The 17,695-nt window shown below is 41.4% G+C and overlaps 1 protein-coding gene across 6 annotated transcripts in view; it reads left to right on the forward strand.

The window, feature by feature from the left end:
- PPP2R2B (protein phosphatase 2 regulatory subunit Bbeta) overlaps nucleotides 1-17,695 on the forward strand; it is a 509,803-nt gene that overhangs the window by 150,317 nt on the left and 341,791 nt on the right. The window lies entirely within an intron of this gene.

The raw sequence follows: 17,695 nt of genomic DNA on the forward strand, positions 1-17,695 counted from the left end.
TCTGTTATGTGTGTATATATATACATATGTGTGTGTATGTGTATGCACACACACCCACACATATACACACATGCCACATCTTCTTTATTCATTCAACTATTGATAGACACTTGGGCTGATTTCATAGTTTGCGTATTGTAAATAATGCTGCAATAAACCTAGGGGTACATAGATCCCTTCCAATTAGTGTTTTCATATTTTTGGGTAGGTACCAAAACTCAGAGGAGTGTGATTCCTGGATCATAGGGTAATTCTATTACATATATATTTATACACACACACACACACACACACACACACATACACTCTACATAACCTAGGGCTCAACATCAAAATCCCGAGATTGAGACTTACAGGCTCTGCCAACCGAGCCAGCCAGGTGCCCCTATTTTTAATTTTTTGAGGACCCTCCATACTGTTTTCCACAGTGGTTGCACCAGTTTGCATTTCAGTAGGGAACTTCTTAATAAATTGTGATATATCCTTTCAATTGAAAATTTGCAATTGGGGGAAAAAAAAACCTTTCAACATCTATTATTTAGTTAAAAAAGAAAAGTTCAAGATACCTTACTGTGGAGTGGATAGTATGTTACCATGTACTTAGAGAGGAGGGAATATATAATCTTTTCTTGTATGTGCATTAAAATACATCTGGGAGGGCAGACAGACAACTAGAAATTTTCATCTGTCTCTAGGTAGGAACACTGGAATAGGCAGGAGTGAAATAGATGTTTTTCTGTACACTTTTTACTATATTTTGAATTTTGAAAGTTGTGACTATATTACCTACCATATTTCATCAAAGCTAAGATGTCACAGATTACAAAATGTAGCATTCTCTCATGTATCACTAAGAACAAAAAGCTGCCATTTACCTGTAAAGTACCACAGACTATAAGATAAATCCTGCATTTAAGATGTGCATCTTTAAAAGCAATAAATACATAACTTTTAAATGTGCACTCTAGAAACTATAAAATGTGCTTTCAAAATAAAACTTTAAAAACATGTTTTAAAGAAACAGCCATTTGGGATATTTTTAATGTGTCGTAAAAAAGTCTACAGGAATATGTGCCAAATAGTTTTAGCAATTATTTCTAGATGATCTCATGGTGGTGATTTTTATTTTCTTCCATGTATCTTCTGTATTTTCTAAGTCTCCTAAAAAGATATAGCATTGTTTTTCTGATCAGAAAAGAGTGTTAGCGGGGTACCTGGTTGGCTCAGTCGGTTGAGCATCTGGCTTCAGCTCAGGTCATGATCTCACGGTTCGTGAGTTCAAGCTCCACATCAGGCTCCGTGCTGCGAGCTTGGAGCCTGGAGCCTGCTTAGGATTCTGTGTCTCCCTCTCTCTCTGCCCCTCCCTCACTTGCACTTGGTCTCTCTCTATCTCTCTCAAAAATAAATAAACATTAAAAAAATTTTTTTTAAAAAGAAAAGAGTGTTAGCAAATGCAATGTGACTGTAAGCTTTAAAGGGGAAACTCAATTACCTTGTTTGTGGTGAGGGAGTATTTTAAAGGGTGACCTTAAGAATAATAAGCCTAGGGGCACCTGGGTGGCTCAGTCAGTTGAGGTTGAGCGTCCCACTCTGGATTTCAGCTCAGGTCATCATCCCAGGGTTATGGGATTGAGCCCCATGTGGGACTCTGCTGGTCCTGGAGCCTGCTTAAGATTCTCTCCCTCTGCTCCCTCCCCTGCTGCTCTGTCTCAAAAAAGAGCATTTGCACGTTCTCTCTCTCTCTCTCTCTCTCTCTCTCTCTCTCTCTCTCTCTCTCTCTCAAAAAAAAAAGATAAGCCTCAAGTTCCCCCACCTGTATCCCATGCTTTATAGTTTGCTTTTTAACTTCCTTCTCCCGCAACTTAAATATTCATTTCATGAGGTTCTGTTTTTCCAGTCTTCTCTTCTTTGTCTGTATATTTTGATACAGTAGCAGCCTGGTATTACAGTTCAGAGAATGTGTGATGGTGCTGGATGGGCCAGCTTGACATCTGGGATCTGCCTGTTACTGTGCAGTGGCCTCATCCACAAAATGGGGTAACAGTAATAGCTACGTAGTAAGGTAGTTGTAATGACAAAAGGAGCTCGTATGTGTACAATGGACAGACACTGCCAGGCCTATGAACTCTAAGTTATTCTGACTCACTCCTGGACAGTCTCATCCACACACACAGCTTTGCTTATCATCTTTTTGCTGATGGCTCTCAAATTTATTTCCCAGTCCAGATCTCTGTCCTGAGCTTCAGGACTGTACAGTCTACTGCCCCCTGGATATCCCACTTGGATATCCCATATCCTATATGGGATATCCCACTTGGATATCCCATATCCTATATGGGATATCCCACTTGGATATCCCATATCCTATATGGGATATCCCACTGCCCACTTGGATATCCCATAAAGTTAACGTGTCTAAAATGGAACTCATCATCCTTCAAGCCAACTACCTATTCTTCCTTCACTGGTTCCTTCTTCCAGTCATCTCTGGGGTTGCTTTTGTCAGAGACCTCAGGATCATTCTTGACTTAGTTTTGTTCAACACACCTGCCAACCTTGCAACACACACACATACACACACACACACAGGCACGCACACAGTCACTTTGCTTGCACATAGAGTCTCCTAAATCACTCTTGATTCCGTGTGTTCTTCTCCGTTCCCATCGCCATTACCACCACGTAGGCATCCTTTAACTCTGTCCTAGACTGTGCCACCATCCTTCGGTCTTGCCCACACCCCACCTCTTTCCCATACTGCAGGCAGAATGATCTTCCTAACAAGACTTTAATCAGGGTATCTTCGTGTATACAAGTTACCAGTGAGTGCCCACCAACCTTAGAGTAATCCTGAACACGGTTTCCATATTCTGGGTCTGCCTTCCCACTTTCCCCCATCTTATTTCATGTCACTGTCTTACCATGGACACACAATGAAATATTGCATTTTCTAAATTTTTTTTTTCAACGTTTTTTATTTATTTTTGGGACAGAGAGAGACAGAGCATGAACGGGGGAGGGGCAGAGAGAGAGGGAGACACAGAATCGGAAACAGGCTCCAGGCTCCGAGCCACCAGCCCAGAGCCTGACGCGGGGCTCGAACTCACGGACCGCGAGATCGTGACCTGGCTGAAGTCGGACGCTTAACCGACTGCGCCACCCAGGTGCCCCATGAAATATTGCATTTTCTAAAAGGTCTCTTGTCTGGCTTCCCTTAAGACCTTTGCCCAGGCTTCTTCCCGCACCTGAAATCCACTTTCCACCCTTCACATAGCTAACATTTACATTCCTTCCAGTGTCAGATGTCTGTGCCTCAGAAAGCATCCCCCAGACCCAACTCTTGACTGGACCTGCCTCCCAGATGCTCCCAGAGCACCTTGTACTTCTCACAAAGCAGCTCAGACTCTTTCTTTGTTTTTCCCCAACTCACCTGTCAGCTTCTTACTTTATGAGACTGTGTCTGAGCAGTGGTAGCTGGAACAGACAAGTACCATCTTCCAAAAGCCAATTGGTAAATGTGCAAGATTGTTGCAAACCGGTTGGTAAACATGGCCATTATCCAAAGTTAAATTTTGTAAGCTTACAATGGAGTACATTATGTTTAAAATGAGAATAGTGAATACTAAAACTCATTCCTTCCTAATTACTGCATTTTACTCTGTGCTCTGGAGATGACATACCTCTACATTGTGCATTTCTTCCCAACTCCATGCTCAGTGACCAAATACGGGTAGCTTGACATTGGCCATGGTGGGCATATTTACACACAAAAGTGTCAAGTGCCATAAACCAGGGCTTGATTTTTACTGATTGTCTAGGCTCACCACTGTGTCTAAGTGACTTTGATGTTCCCAGTACGTGGCTCTGACCTGAAACAAAGATGGTGCTTAAGAGATGCTTATTTAAAATGTGTAAATATATGAAGACATGAAGGAATGAGTATAAGGAGGCCTAGAATTTCCCTGAACCCTATCACTGCCCGTTGCTTAGGAAGAAGGGTTCAAAGAAGGGTGCAAGCTGTCTGAAGGAAAACCAATGTATTCATGTTGGCACCGTCTTTGGGGGGTTACCTGGAACCTCTTTGCTTAGGTCTGGTGAGCCAGGACAAGACAATTCAATAAGCACAGGGTCGAGTTTCCCAAACTGCCTGCAGGTGGCCCCTAAATAACTCTTCATTAACACATGATGGGCAAGGTTGGCCTAGATTCCTGGGGCCTTGGTTGCATTCCTCAGTGGTGAATGCCACTTATGTAAGCTGAGTGGGCTGTGTTTGAGGAACGTCCAAGACTTGAAGGGGAAATTTTCCTTCTTTCCATCACTAGTTTGCTTACTGCAGTGAAGATATTTTTGGATTTTGGCTGAGTCGGTCTCTCTTTTTGGCCTGTGTACCTCTAGGGAATAGCTGCTCCTACAGATGGAAACTAATTGAAGAGTAACCATGGGCCAGGTCTGCGAGCAGGAAGGGGAGGGGAGCCACAGGGTGCCCTGGTGTTCCTGTCTTGTTCCAACTTCTGCACATTTTCTGGGCTGAGACACTGCAGGAAGTGCAGTACCAAGCGAGATGCCCTGAGGTTTTCTAGGGCAGAGGGACTGCACCAGGATGAGACTCCTAGAGGGTCCACTGGTGCTGAGGACTGCGTCCTGGAGCAGACTGCCTGGGTTTAAGTCATGGCTTTGGCTTACAACCTGGGTAACCATGGAGAAAAGTACTTAACCTCTCTGTGCCTCAGTTGCCTCATTTGTAAAACGAGAATAATTATCTGTCTATCTCCTCTTTTACAGGGCTGTTGTAAGGATTAAATAAGATCACTGAACCTTGCCTGGCATATAATAAAATCTCATTAAATCTTAGCTAGTTATTTTCTTTGAAGCAAAGATGCAAGAGACATCTGTGGACCAATAAAGACCTGGCTGCAGAAAAGTCCAGCTTGCGATGCAGCTTGGGGGCAAGGTTTGTTTCAAATGCTTAGCCAAAACTCAGGTCTAGTTTTCCAAGACAGAATTAAGGAAGTCCTTTTTATCCATGTATCACATAGAAGGCATTATGTTGAAAAGAGCAGGACTTCTAGAATTAGACAAAAACTGGGTTTTAAGTAGAAGCTGAGTAGTTTTGGGGAAACCATTTCATTTCTCTGAGTCAGCTTTCAATCTATAAAATGGGTAAAACCCTGATATGGACTACAAAAGATAGAGGCTTAAATAAAATATGGCATTATAATTCTGAACAAAGAGCTGCTATGAATATTGGCCTGGGAATATCACTTCTAGGTGCCAGAAATTTATTTTTTTAAATTTTTTAATTTTTATTTATTTTTAGGGAGAGAAAGACAAAGTGTAAGCAGGGGAGGGGCGGAGAGAGAGGGAGACACAGAATCCAAAGCAGGCTCCAGCCTCCGAGCTGTCAGTCCAGAGCCTGATGCGGAGCTTGAACTCACAAATGGTGAGATCGTGACCTTAGCCAAAGTCGGACACTCAACCGACTGAACCACCCAGGCACCCTAGGCCCTAGAAATTTATGATGTTCTACGGATGGTGACACCCCACCAGCAAGGTGATTGTAAAGGCTAAATGAGATCATCTCTCTATAGAGCTTAGCCCTATGCCTGGATGATCTCTCTACAAATCTTAGTTCTGGCAAATGAAGGATCCATGAGCATTAATGCTGTGATTGTTAGCCTTATTATTGCTATTTTTTTATTCTATAGGCAACACCATTTTTGAGCACCTACTATGTGCCAGGCCTGTGTTTGTTGTGATGAATACGTAAAGGAATACAGCTTCTGAGCCCTTGCACTTAGGGAGTTTGCTTCCATTCCAGTCAGGGAGAGAAAAGAGTGAGAAACAGAAAAAGTGCCTGCATATGTTTTTAGATAATGATATGCTCTATGAAGAGAATGAGGTGACTGGGTTAGAGTGATGGAAGTGGGCTCCACTTCAGATCATGTTGTCAGAGGAGGCTTCTCTATGTCTCTCAGATCATGTGGTCGGTCAATGAAAACAACACCGTTTTCAGGTCTTTGTGTCACTTTAACAACCGCAGGAAGGTGAAGGTAAGTCTCCATAAACAGGAATATGCAGATCTCTCCATGGGCCTAGCTCCAAATGAAAATCCTGAAGCCAGTGTGGACCAGGGGGACAGAGAGAGCATCCTTGTGTGGTGGGGTAACCTCATGTAACATCCATGATTTCCCTGCCTGCATGTGCCCTGTCCATCCACCAGGTGGCAGTGTTCAATAATGAACAATGCAGCGTTAATTAAAGAGGGCCTCTGGCCAGCTTGAATATCGCAGGCCTCCTAATGAACATTTGCCAGGAACCCTAATTACAGTTACCCTTTCTGATGGCTGAGCAAGATTCCTTACCTTTACACAGCGACAGTTTTCTTTCTGGATCACCTTTCATTGTGTGTCTGAACCTAACAGATAATGTTTTTAACAGATATGACTGAGCACACACGTGTCCTGGTGATATACAGAGAGCTTTACAAAAATTATTACATTGCATCCTTGGACTAGCTTGCCAGTGACTCATATTGCTCCCACTTTGTAGATGAAGAATCTGAGGATCAGAGGGTAGCAGCTTGCCTAGGAATGCCCAGCTGGTATATAACAGTGCTGAGTTCAATTCTAGATTTGTCTGATGTCAAAGTCCAGCTATTACCATCAATCACTGTGATCCTCTGTGCTTTAAGAAGGACTTTTACTAAGATATGCGCCCTGAAACAGAGCAAACTGTCTCCCAGATTAAGGTATCATAGCCTCACCCATGTAATACTAATATTAGTACTAACAAAGGGAGTTCTTCTGTTGTGGCACCTACCTAGTTCTAGGAATGGTTGGGAACCGAAGGAAAGAAAGTGAGACCAGAAACACTTCTGAGGACTTACGCAGTGGCAGGTGTAATAGCCAGAGGACAGAGGGTTTTTGTTTTGTTTTTTTTTTTGTTTTTTGTTTTTGTTTTTGTTTTTGTTTTTACTATGACTGACAGTGCTCACAAGATGTCTTGAAAGAATCAAGGGCAAACTGTCATTATTTTCCTTTTATAGATGAAGCATATAAAAGAGAGGTACAGTTCCTGCCTGAGGTCTCACGGTGGTTTGCTAGAAGCACCCTGGAGGTTCCAGGGGCTTTCCCATTGTCCTGGAAACTGGCTGATCAAAGACAGCTTCAAAGTTCTGAAACAGTAAATGATAATGCAATTCCAGAGAATTTTACTAGCAGATGGGGGCAAATTAATATTTATATGTTTAAGATTTCTGCAGCTTGAAAAAGATTATTACTGTTTTGTCTCTGGGTGACTGAGGGAGATGAAGGAGCTATGAATGCAGTTTATCATGATATTTTGGGGTGGGACCCCACCCAAATCCATATGTTCAGGTGATGGTAGACTTGAACTGGAAGAGAAGTTAGACAATCTGGTGCAACTCCTTCATTTCACAGATGGGGACACTGTGGCCTGGAGAGGGGTGACTTGCTCCCCATCACCCAGTCAGCTGACAGCAGGATCAGGCCTAGGTTCCTAGAAGAGGACCTCCCACCAACTCCTTTCAGAGTACAGGAAGCCAGAATTCAAACCAGAAGCCTGTCCGGAGTGGGCCCTCGTGGGCTGCTGCTATAAATTCAAGGAAGGCCCTGAGACCAAATAACTCTGAGCAGCATCAAGTCGAACAAAATTCAACACATCTTAACAGGACTTGTCAGAACCTTTAATGTACTCATATTTACTATGAATCTCCAAGAGGGAACAGGGTATCTCCAGTTTGCCAAATTATTTGACCTCAACTATTTTTACTACCATGTCTAGTAACGGCTCACACTAAAATCTTCACTAGACCACAACTGGGAAAACAATGACTCAGTTTGTTACCTCTGTTTCCCAAAGTATTTGGTCATGGAACCCCACATTTAAGAGTATCTCATAGAATAAATGTTTTGGGCAACACATTCAGGAACTGCTTCACTGAGCTCTGGACAAAACAAAACCTCTTTGAGTCACAGCGTCCATCTAGCTTAAAGGCGGCATTTGGAGAGTCGCCTACCTGGGCAACAGCAAGTGTCCTCAGGAAATGTAGCCTGAAGAAAGGGAGGTTATACAGAGTAGAGAGCCATCTTTGTGAAATCTTCTGAATGAGATGTGAAAAGGTCAAGATAATGTAATTGTTCTTTTTAGGGAGTGAGTATCATTGAAGTCAGAATCGGGGGAGTCTGATAAAACATGGGTTTAAATTCAAAGTGTGCAAGGTGTTAGCAGTGACTCTGACCTCCAGACTCCTTAAAATGGGAATAGTTACATTCTGTGAAAATTGGGATAATAATAGTACCTATGGGAAAAGATGGAGAAAAACATGGAGGGTGCCATATTTGTCCAACATAATTACTCAAACTACTCAGGGAGCAAAGTGGGACTCCAAGAAGATGCTTGAGTAACAAAATATGCTCATTTGAGTGCTCTGCATAGTAAAAGGATAAGAAAATCCAACTGTGGGTAGAGAACTAATCTGGCAGAAGAGGTAGGAGCCAGTGAGAGGTGAGTCAGAGAGCACACAGCACAGGAGGGGAGGGGACCACAGCCCCTCAAATGGTCCACTCCCCCTAGTGCTTAGAGAAGGAATTCTGTAAAGAGAATTTCTGGGAGGTGTTTTTACAGGAAACTCCCCAAGTGATCCCAGCCCAAGGTGTCACCCCGCAAATCCTCAGTGAAGATGGTAATTCTTAGACAACGATTATTTATGTTGATTTTGATGTGCAGGTAACTGACATCAGGTTACAACTACCACAGAGGGGTGTTATAGAGGCCCCAGGGAAATAGCCCTAAATAGGGAGTAAAGCAAAGAGCATGGGGTGTAGTTCACTTTATAAAATGTGTTCTTGAATAATTGCCCTGATCCAGTTTGGACACACTGAATAATATTTTCTCATTAAATTGCATCATCGTCTCAAAGATGAGTCAGCACCGTGAAGGAGACTAGCTGTGGCCTTCCAGTCAGGAGCCTGTGCTCTCCACTCAGCTCTGCCAACAAAGGCTGAGTGCCTTAGGCCAGGTCCTTCGCCCACTGGACTTTGGTTCACTCACGTTATAAAACAAGAGGAAGCAGTGTGGTGGTTCACAAGACATTATGGTCCCACAGAAATGGGTTTGGAGTCATGGACACCTGAGTTCCAATGCCACGTCCACCACTATTTAGTTTTGTGGCTTCCAAAAGGTCCTTACCATCTGTGGAATGAGGGTGATCAGAATCAAGTAAGGTTATACTTGTCATTATGAAATGGTATCTCTGATTGGGTCTTTCATTGGTATTGGCTTCTAAGACTTTTGCTTTAAGTTTTTTTATCCTTAAATCTTCTTCTTGCGTGTGTGTGCGTGCGCATGCGCGCACACGCACACGCACACGCACACCTAAGCTGTGCTAGATCCTTCTTCCTTTTCCTGAAAAAAGACAAAGGGAAACATTGGAAGCCACGTGAAAACAAGGGAATAGGGAGGGGTTGGCCTGAGCAAAACCCTGGACTGACCCAAAGGAAGACCATCATAACGCTCCTCACATTTTGAATGCTTCTAGGGCTCAGAACACATGCGGGTAAGGAAGAGCATCCACCGTGCCAGTGTGGAGACCAAGTAAACACAAACCTGAAATGGGAAATAGCCGGTGGGGTTATTGACCCTTTCCTTTCTCTTCGAAGCATACAGCTGGAAGTTGCAACAGACAAATCCCAGACTAGCTGAATAAGCTTTTGCCAAACTTCTCTCTAAATCACCTTAGATGGTGAGTCCATAATTTGCTCGTTCTCTAGGGACACATATGGGCAAGGACCAGAAATTCCCAAAGCAAAAGTGGGTCACAGACCACAGATTATTATACTAACTGGGCCACCATAGAAAATCCCTTTGGTTTGTGACTCATTTCTTTTGAAAAGAGCTCTTCCGTGGGGTACTAAGGTCTTTTTGGCTGTGGATTATTAAGGCTTAAACGTCTAGTACTGATATGAGGCAGAGTTTAGGTCGGAAGCTCTCTGTAGGTGACTGGACCAAATTGTAATTTTCTGTCTATAAAATGGGTTTCAACAAACTCTTAATATATAGTTTTATTATATAAAAATACTCTTTATATTTAAATACTCTTAGTACTCTTAATATATAAAAAGCATCACCAGACAGAAATATGAATAAAGGGCGTGAAACTGCAATTTATAAAAAGAATAAATGCCTAATAATCATATGAAAATGGACTCAAGCTTACAAGTAATGAAAGAATTAAAATAACAATGTGATGTTAATTTTCACCAAATGCCTATTGTTAAAGATGGAGCAAAACACACTTTTTTTTTTTTTTTTTTTTTTTTTTTTTTGTGAAACTGTATGTAGATACCACATTTCTAGAGTGCAATTCAGCAGTGCATAGCCCATGTTTTAAATGTGCTCACCAGTTGGCTCTGCAATTCCATTTCTTGCATTTCATTAAAAAAAATTTAATGTTTATTTTTGAGAGAGAGAGAGAGCGTGGAGACCACAGGAGCTGGGGAGGGACAGAGAGAGAGGGAGAAGCAGGCTGAAGCCGGCTCCAGGCTCTGAGCTGTCAGCACAGAGCCCCATGCAGGGCTCAAACCCACAAACTGTGAGATCATGACCTGGGCCAAAGTGAACACTTCACTGACTGAGCCACCCAGGTTTCCCTCTTGAATTTTATTTTAAGTAAATAAGCATAGAAACATAAGAAGATTGAGCTATACAGTTGCTTACCATATAGCCTTCTCTCTCCATAAGCTTTTTTTAGTTATTGTGAATAATCCAAGTATGTCTGAAGAGAAGATTGATACAGTTAGGGTGTATCCAGATAATGCAATATTCTGCAGGCTTTAGAAATCATGATATAAATACATATTCACAGGAAGGTAAAAAAAAAGGCAAATCATACAACTAGTATTCCTTTAAAAGACAACAAGAACAATGGCATTATGTACATATGAGGACAAAAGCTAGGGCAAGAGTTGCTCCCAAATTTTATGCCTGGTTTACTTTGGTTGGGTGGGTGAGGGCTTGAAGAATGATTTTCACTTAGTTATTTTTCTGTATTGTTGGAATTCTTACACTAAGGACAAATTGCTTTTATAATCAGAAAACAGCAAATAAGGTAGAAAATGGGATAAAGTATGGGAGAAAATATGCGGGGTGTGGTACTACGCATGATGAGAAAGGGCTTGCAGTTTCAACGTGTTGGAGATAAAACCTGTCATTTTACTAGCTTGAGAAAGTTACTACATATCCTCCACAAACATGTGAAAGCCTGTCACCTGGGATTTAGGACTGATGCCATGCTTGAAAGATGCTGACCTGAGCTCTGAGTCTGATTTGTTTAGATTTGTCTGTGCCACTTGGTCCATTTCCATTTAGGTCTGGTGGCTTTCCATTCTAATTGCTATGCCTCTCTCTTCTGTCTGCTCAGATTCTGGGTGATTTTTGTTTAAGACAGCTTGTGCCTTGGGGACACCAGGGTGGCTCAGTCAAGTGGAGCATCAGACTCTTGATTTTGACTCAGGTTGTGATCCCAGGGTTGTGGGTTCGAGCCCTGCATCAGGCTTCGCAATGAGCTTGGAGCCTGCTTGAGATATCTTCTCTCTCTCTCTCTCTCTCTCTCTCTCTCTCTCTCTCCACCCCCCTCTGCCCCTCTCCTCAGCACTCTCTTTCTCTCCAATAAATTTTTAAAAAATTAAAAAAAAAATAAAAGAGCATGTGCCTGTCTTTTCTCCCAGTAGCTTTTATAGGTATGGAATGAGTTAGTATCTGATGGGTGGAATGCCCTTTGTAGCAGAAAAAGGGCTTGGGACTATCATGGCTACTTTAAGTAGGACCAAGGGAAACTAAGGATAACCTCAGAGGCAGATTAAGAACTGAGCTGGTGGTTGGATGACTACTACTCATGAAGTCCAGACACAAATGTCTGTATTATTATGTAACAACGCCATCCCTTTGGAGGGTAAGGAAAGAGAACTTCACATTTTATAATCAACTAAAATTGGTCATGACATTTCCCTACTTAAAACCTATCAATGACTGTGCCATGGTTTTCAGAGTCAGGTTGGAAATCCTTAGCCTGGGGAACATGATCTGGCTCCTCCTTTTGACCTCTTGAGGTCTGTCTCTCATTGTTGCCTCCCTTCTCTGTTCTAGTCTTCCTCGTTCTTCCTCATTATGTCAACTGGTTCACATTTCTGTGTGTCCCTCAGACCAAACTAGAAAGCCTTTTACAGAACTTGCCATCAGCATCACCACTTACTCTCAATGCTCTTGTCCATTTTTTAGTTCCTCGAATCCCTGTGTCTCCAACCCCTTCCCTTGCCTGGCTCACTCCTGCTAATTCTTCACCTTTCAATACCCAGCTCAAACACCACCTTCAAGGATCCAGAAGCCTTTCCTTTGTTGTCTCTGCCCCCCCCCCCCCGGCTGACTTAGCCCCTATCCCATACCTGTAGCCTCAGCATCACCTTGCTACATCTATTCTTTCACACATGCATTAATAAGTATTTCATGTTCTTGCTCTCTGCTAGGCAGTGGGCTAGGTAGAGGGTGGAGATAAAGCAAATTAAGGCAGAGACCCTATGTTTGTGAAGTTCCTAATCCATGGTAGTACTTGACACTCTGTACTATACTCACTGCCTTCCTTCTGAGTCTCCTCCATGAAACCGTAGGCTTCTTGAAGTCTGGATCAGGTCTCAACCCACTTTAATTCCCCAGTCCCAGAAACATTAGGCACTCAGTAAATATATGTTAATCACTGAACAATTGGACGAAGAAGTTAATGCCAACAAAACATGCTTGGCAGACAGGTTCTGAGCGTTTATTACAAAATTCTATTTAGTTTTCAATGGCTACCTCTGAAGACAAAGATCTTAGAATTTCTAGGTTTCTACTGCACTCTCCCTTTGAATTGAAACATAAGCCTGGATTAGTCAGTGTATTTTCCTAGATGTTGTTAAAACACCTTGAAAATGTTGGATTTAGTTGTATTGAGACTGCTATGTAAGAACATAATACAGAATTGGAGGCAGTTTTAAACAACATCTCAACAACTATTTTGAATGATTTGGATCCCACAACCAACTGCTTACTAACTGGACAATCTTGGGCATATAGTTTAATTTCTCTGTGCCTTAGTTTTCTCATCTCTGAACTGTGGGTGATAGAACCCACTGCACAAGGTTGCTGTGAGGTTTAGATGAGCTAGGACATAGAAAGAACTTAGCTCACAAAAGGTTAAGTACTATGATGATAAAACTTGCTATCTGAAGCAGAAGGGATAGAGACAGTATAACATACTGATTGAGACTATGGCCTTTGGAGGTAGACAATGCCGAGTTTGTATCCTAGCTCTGTTATTTATTAACATGTGATTCAGGATACGTTACTCAACCTCTCTGAACCACGGTGTTCTCTTCTCTATATGGTGTTCTCTTGGGGTGCCTGGGTGGCTTAGTCGGTTGAACATCTGACTCTTGATTTCAGTTCGAGTCATGATCTCACAGTCATGGGATGGAGGCCCTTGTCAAGCTCTGCACTGACAGCATGGAGCCTGCTTGGGATTCTCTTCCTCCCTCTCACCTCTGCCCCTCCTCTGCTCTCCCTCTCCCCTCCCCTCTCCAAATAAATCAATAAATAAACTTTAAAAAATAAAATAAATGGTGTTCTCTTGAATAATGGATATATCAGGGAATTCTTGTGAGGATTAAGTGAAAATCATGATTTAAAGATTGATGAGCACATGGAAAGTGGTAATTAAATGTTACTTTTAATAGTTATGATAAATAATAAGGTTGGTTATAGAAGATGGCCAACATTGTCCCTGTAGTTTCCTTATCTCTCCTTAGAAGGAAAATATGTCATACCTGAAGAGAGTGTTCATGTAGACAGATCAATTCCCTTCAAAAATGAATTCAAAACATCTCTCTAGGATTGAAGTATTTGGAATGAATATGAAGACTCAGGTCAACTGAGTGGAGGGCTGGTAAAGACACAGAGAAGGGCTAGAGACAGTGCATCCTGAGGGTTCTCATGGGAAGTGAAAAGTGTGCTCTTTATAGATGGTGTGTCTGGAGTTTGAAATGGTGAAGCCCTTAGTAGATCTGTGACTACAGCTGCTTGGTACCCTATCTGAAGAGTTATGGTTATTGGTTATTTGATTAATGTCTTGGCACCAACATTTGGAAAAAGAAAAACAGTAACTATGATGTGTGATGATTGTTTCCCAGGTCAACTTTCCCTACTTCTCCAGTTGTTTGATTCTTTTTCCCAGCCCAAAGATCCCTTTATATTTTGAGCAAGTGCATAGCCTTTGACATTCAATCAACACAGTGGGATGTAATTGTAGCCTTCCCTCTAGGATTCCCTGTGTTTCTCAAGTGGTAAGTGTGTCTATGAGATGACAACTAGGGAAGAAAGAATTTGGTCTTGAATTTCCTCTTCTCTAATCCCACCACCAGCCCACTGGTCTTGGCACAAATTAGAAACAGGTATCCTTTCTTGAAGAAATTTTGTTTCCATATGAGAGAAATTATTGCAATAAATATACAAAATTGTTATGACGGTAAGGTGTTTGATGCCCCCAAGGTTTAATAGCATATAACTTACATATAACTTACCTAATGTTGTGTCCCAACTGCCTCTCCCTTCTCCCATTGCTCCCTAACTTTATCTTCAATAATCATGCCTCAGAAGATGTGTTTATGTGCTTATATCCCATCAACCAGAACCTGATGAACTTCTCTCTCAATACTCGAGTTAAACACACCCTTTGAGGAAACCATCCCTAACAGCCTTCCGTCCTCTGGACTGAGGAAAAATTCTGCCCTTCTTCCCTGATAGCACCATACATGGTACACACTCCTGGCTTTGAATTCATCATGCTAGGTTGCAATTATTTGTTTGCTTGACTGGCTCCGATTCTAAACCCTGAGCCTCTAGAGCAAGACCGCCTCAGAGGTTTATGGAAATGGAGATTCCCGAGCCTGACTCCTCATTTCCTGAATCAGGATTGCTGGGTACAGAATCTCAAAAGCTGCATTTCTAAACAAGACTTACCTGGAGCAGCTTAATTCCTCTGCATTTTGAAGCTTAGTTCTCTGGAGAGCAAGACACGTATTTAACTGCAGTCAGTGAGATTTTGGGCATTGAGTTCCATTTGAAGAATGCCTTGGCTATTCATGTCTTCCCAGTAAGAAATAGTTGAGTCCCAAAATGTATTAGAAATTATAGGGTGTATACATACATGGCTGTATTTTTTTTTTTTTTTTGGAAGAGGTTAACTCTCAAGTCTATGAACTGGTGTGTGTTTGGCATTGGGGGAGTTAATGAGAGGAATGGAGGGCACTCTGAATTTGAAGTGGTTATTAAATTTTTTTTAAAAAAGCATGATGACAATATCCTGGGTTATTTTAAAAGCTGGCTGACTGAGTTGGACATATTTTTCTTTCCAAGATCAAAAGACTAATGTTTGGTCGAATGCAGGTTGATAAAATCATGAGCAAGCTCTTTGGGGAGTGACCAGGGCAATTAGTTTTCTGTGATGACAGCTCCACATAGTTGTGGATCAGATAGGAGAATGAAGAGTGCAAGTCAAGAATTCAGGCAGAGGTTTTCCATTCATGGGATTTGATTGTACAGGACACAAAATTGTGCATGGACCTTGTAATAATAAATAGGAGTAGTTTTGAACAACGAACATATGGAATTTTAATGCCAGAGAATTGGTTTAATTCAAGTTAATTAAAGTCTTTCTGTAAATCCTGAAAAACACATGCCATTTGCCTTTATACTGAGATCTAATGACTTTGTGGATGCCTCTTTAGAGCCCACTTTCCCAGGACTCCTGAGAAGTTTGACTCTTGTCAATTAGAACCTGTCAAGTGACGAGATACAGGGACGGAACCCATAACCTCGTCCATGTAGAATAAATCAGAGTACCTGCACTCTGAGAGCAGACTCCTTTGATCCAATTCATCTCACATTGTTTTAAAAGAGAATATTTCTCTCAAGAATTATTCAACAAGCATTCATTGCATGACTTTATTTCCATAGATCTAACACTACTATGGGTTGGAGATACTCTGCAAGATGCTTATAGGTAAGGTGCTTATATGTATCTGGAAACAAAGAACTTAGTATTAGGGGACAATTTAAAGCATTGTATAACTGAATGATTTGCTCTAGTGACTTGCTGCTCAAAATGTGACCTCAGTACCAGTAACATTGGTGTCACCTGGTGCTTGTTAGACATGCAGACAGTTGGGCTCAAATGCAGAGCTACTGAATAGGTTCCTGCTATTTAATAAGATCTCTGGGTGATTTATGTTCACATTAAAGACTTAACAGTGGATTTTTGGATCCACGTTGAGGTGGATGCATTAGAATCACCTTGGAGGTTGTAATTATTTCCATTCCTACACTTCAACCCTAGTATATTATATTTTAGCTTAATGAGTAAGAGTATGAGCTCTTGGTGAAGACTGCCTAGGTTTCAGTTGTGGTTTGCCCCTCTCTAGATGCATTAACAGCCAAACAGTCCTACCTGACTGGGTATGTTGCCTCATCAGTGAAGGAGGGAAATAACTATTTGGTAGGGCTATTGGGAGATAAGGTATTTATCATGGTCTTGGTATATAGTAAGCAATTGAAGAAATGCTACCTATTCTTACTCTAATAGTGAAGTTTGGGAACCACTGCACAACGGAAATGTACTTGGTTTATTTTACTGATCAGAAAATAGGCCTCCTTGGGAAGAGCTGAGTGCGTAAAGGAAATACTCAGTAATTCCATCACCACCATATCCTCAACCTGTGTACATGGGTATGCATTTGGTGCATGTATTTTCCTGCAGCTATGAATTCTCTTTAATTTTCCAGAGGTACAAATGATCTACTATCTTAAAAACTGGCCCAGGCATCATTTCAACAGTGATCATTCCACATTAGCAGGGCAGTATCTTTACTAGAGGGTCCTAATATACTCAGGGGTCCTAGAGAATTAAAAAAGAAAATTGCCTTCTAGAAGGAGTAAGTAGTTCCGAGGATGGAGAGAAATTGACCCCATGCTCCCTAAGTTGAAAAAAAAGTCCCTCTTGGTAAAACTAAATTATGTTATCTTTTCATCTTCAAGACATGCTTATATAGCATGGTATTTATAGGGAAAAGAAAATTACACATACACACATATTCTGATCAACCTCAGATAGCAACCAGTAGAGCATTCATACTCTAATTTAGAAATAATGGAGTCTATTATGTATGTGTATGTATATATACATATTATATGTGTGTGTATAATAATATATTATATATAATACATATAATGACTAGTCCATTATTACTGGTTGATGCTATTTAACAAAGCTTCTTCAATTCTCTTGTAACACATCTACCTGCTTTCTGGCTTTGAAAGTCTTCTTAAAATACCCACATTTGTTTTTAGATGTGTGCATTCTTACATAGAAATTTGTCATTGGATGCTATTGTTGCATGTGGTAACTATTGTCTTTTAAGTTTCTTTTTAAGAGTTCAATGGGAATAGTAACTAATTCATAAGATTATTGTAAACTTATTGGAGCTCACTGCAATGGAGCTCACAGGCTAAGTGCTCCATAAATGGTGGTCATTATACCATATTCACTTCTTCACTAGTGGGATTCATTTCCTTCTGTCACTTCATCAAA

Source organism: Panthera pardus, unplaced genomic scaffold (genome assembly GCF_024362965.1).
Source record: "Panthera pardus isolate Hobbes unplaced genomic scaffold, ASM2436296v1 HiC_scaffold_2, whole genome shotgun sequence".
Lineage (NCBI taxonomy): Eukaryota > Metazoa > Chordata > Mammalia > Carnivora > Felidae > Panthera > Panthera pardus.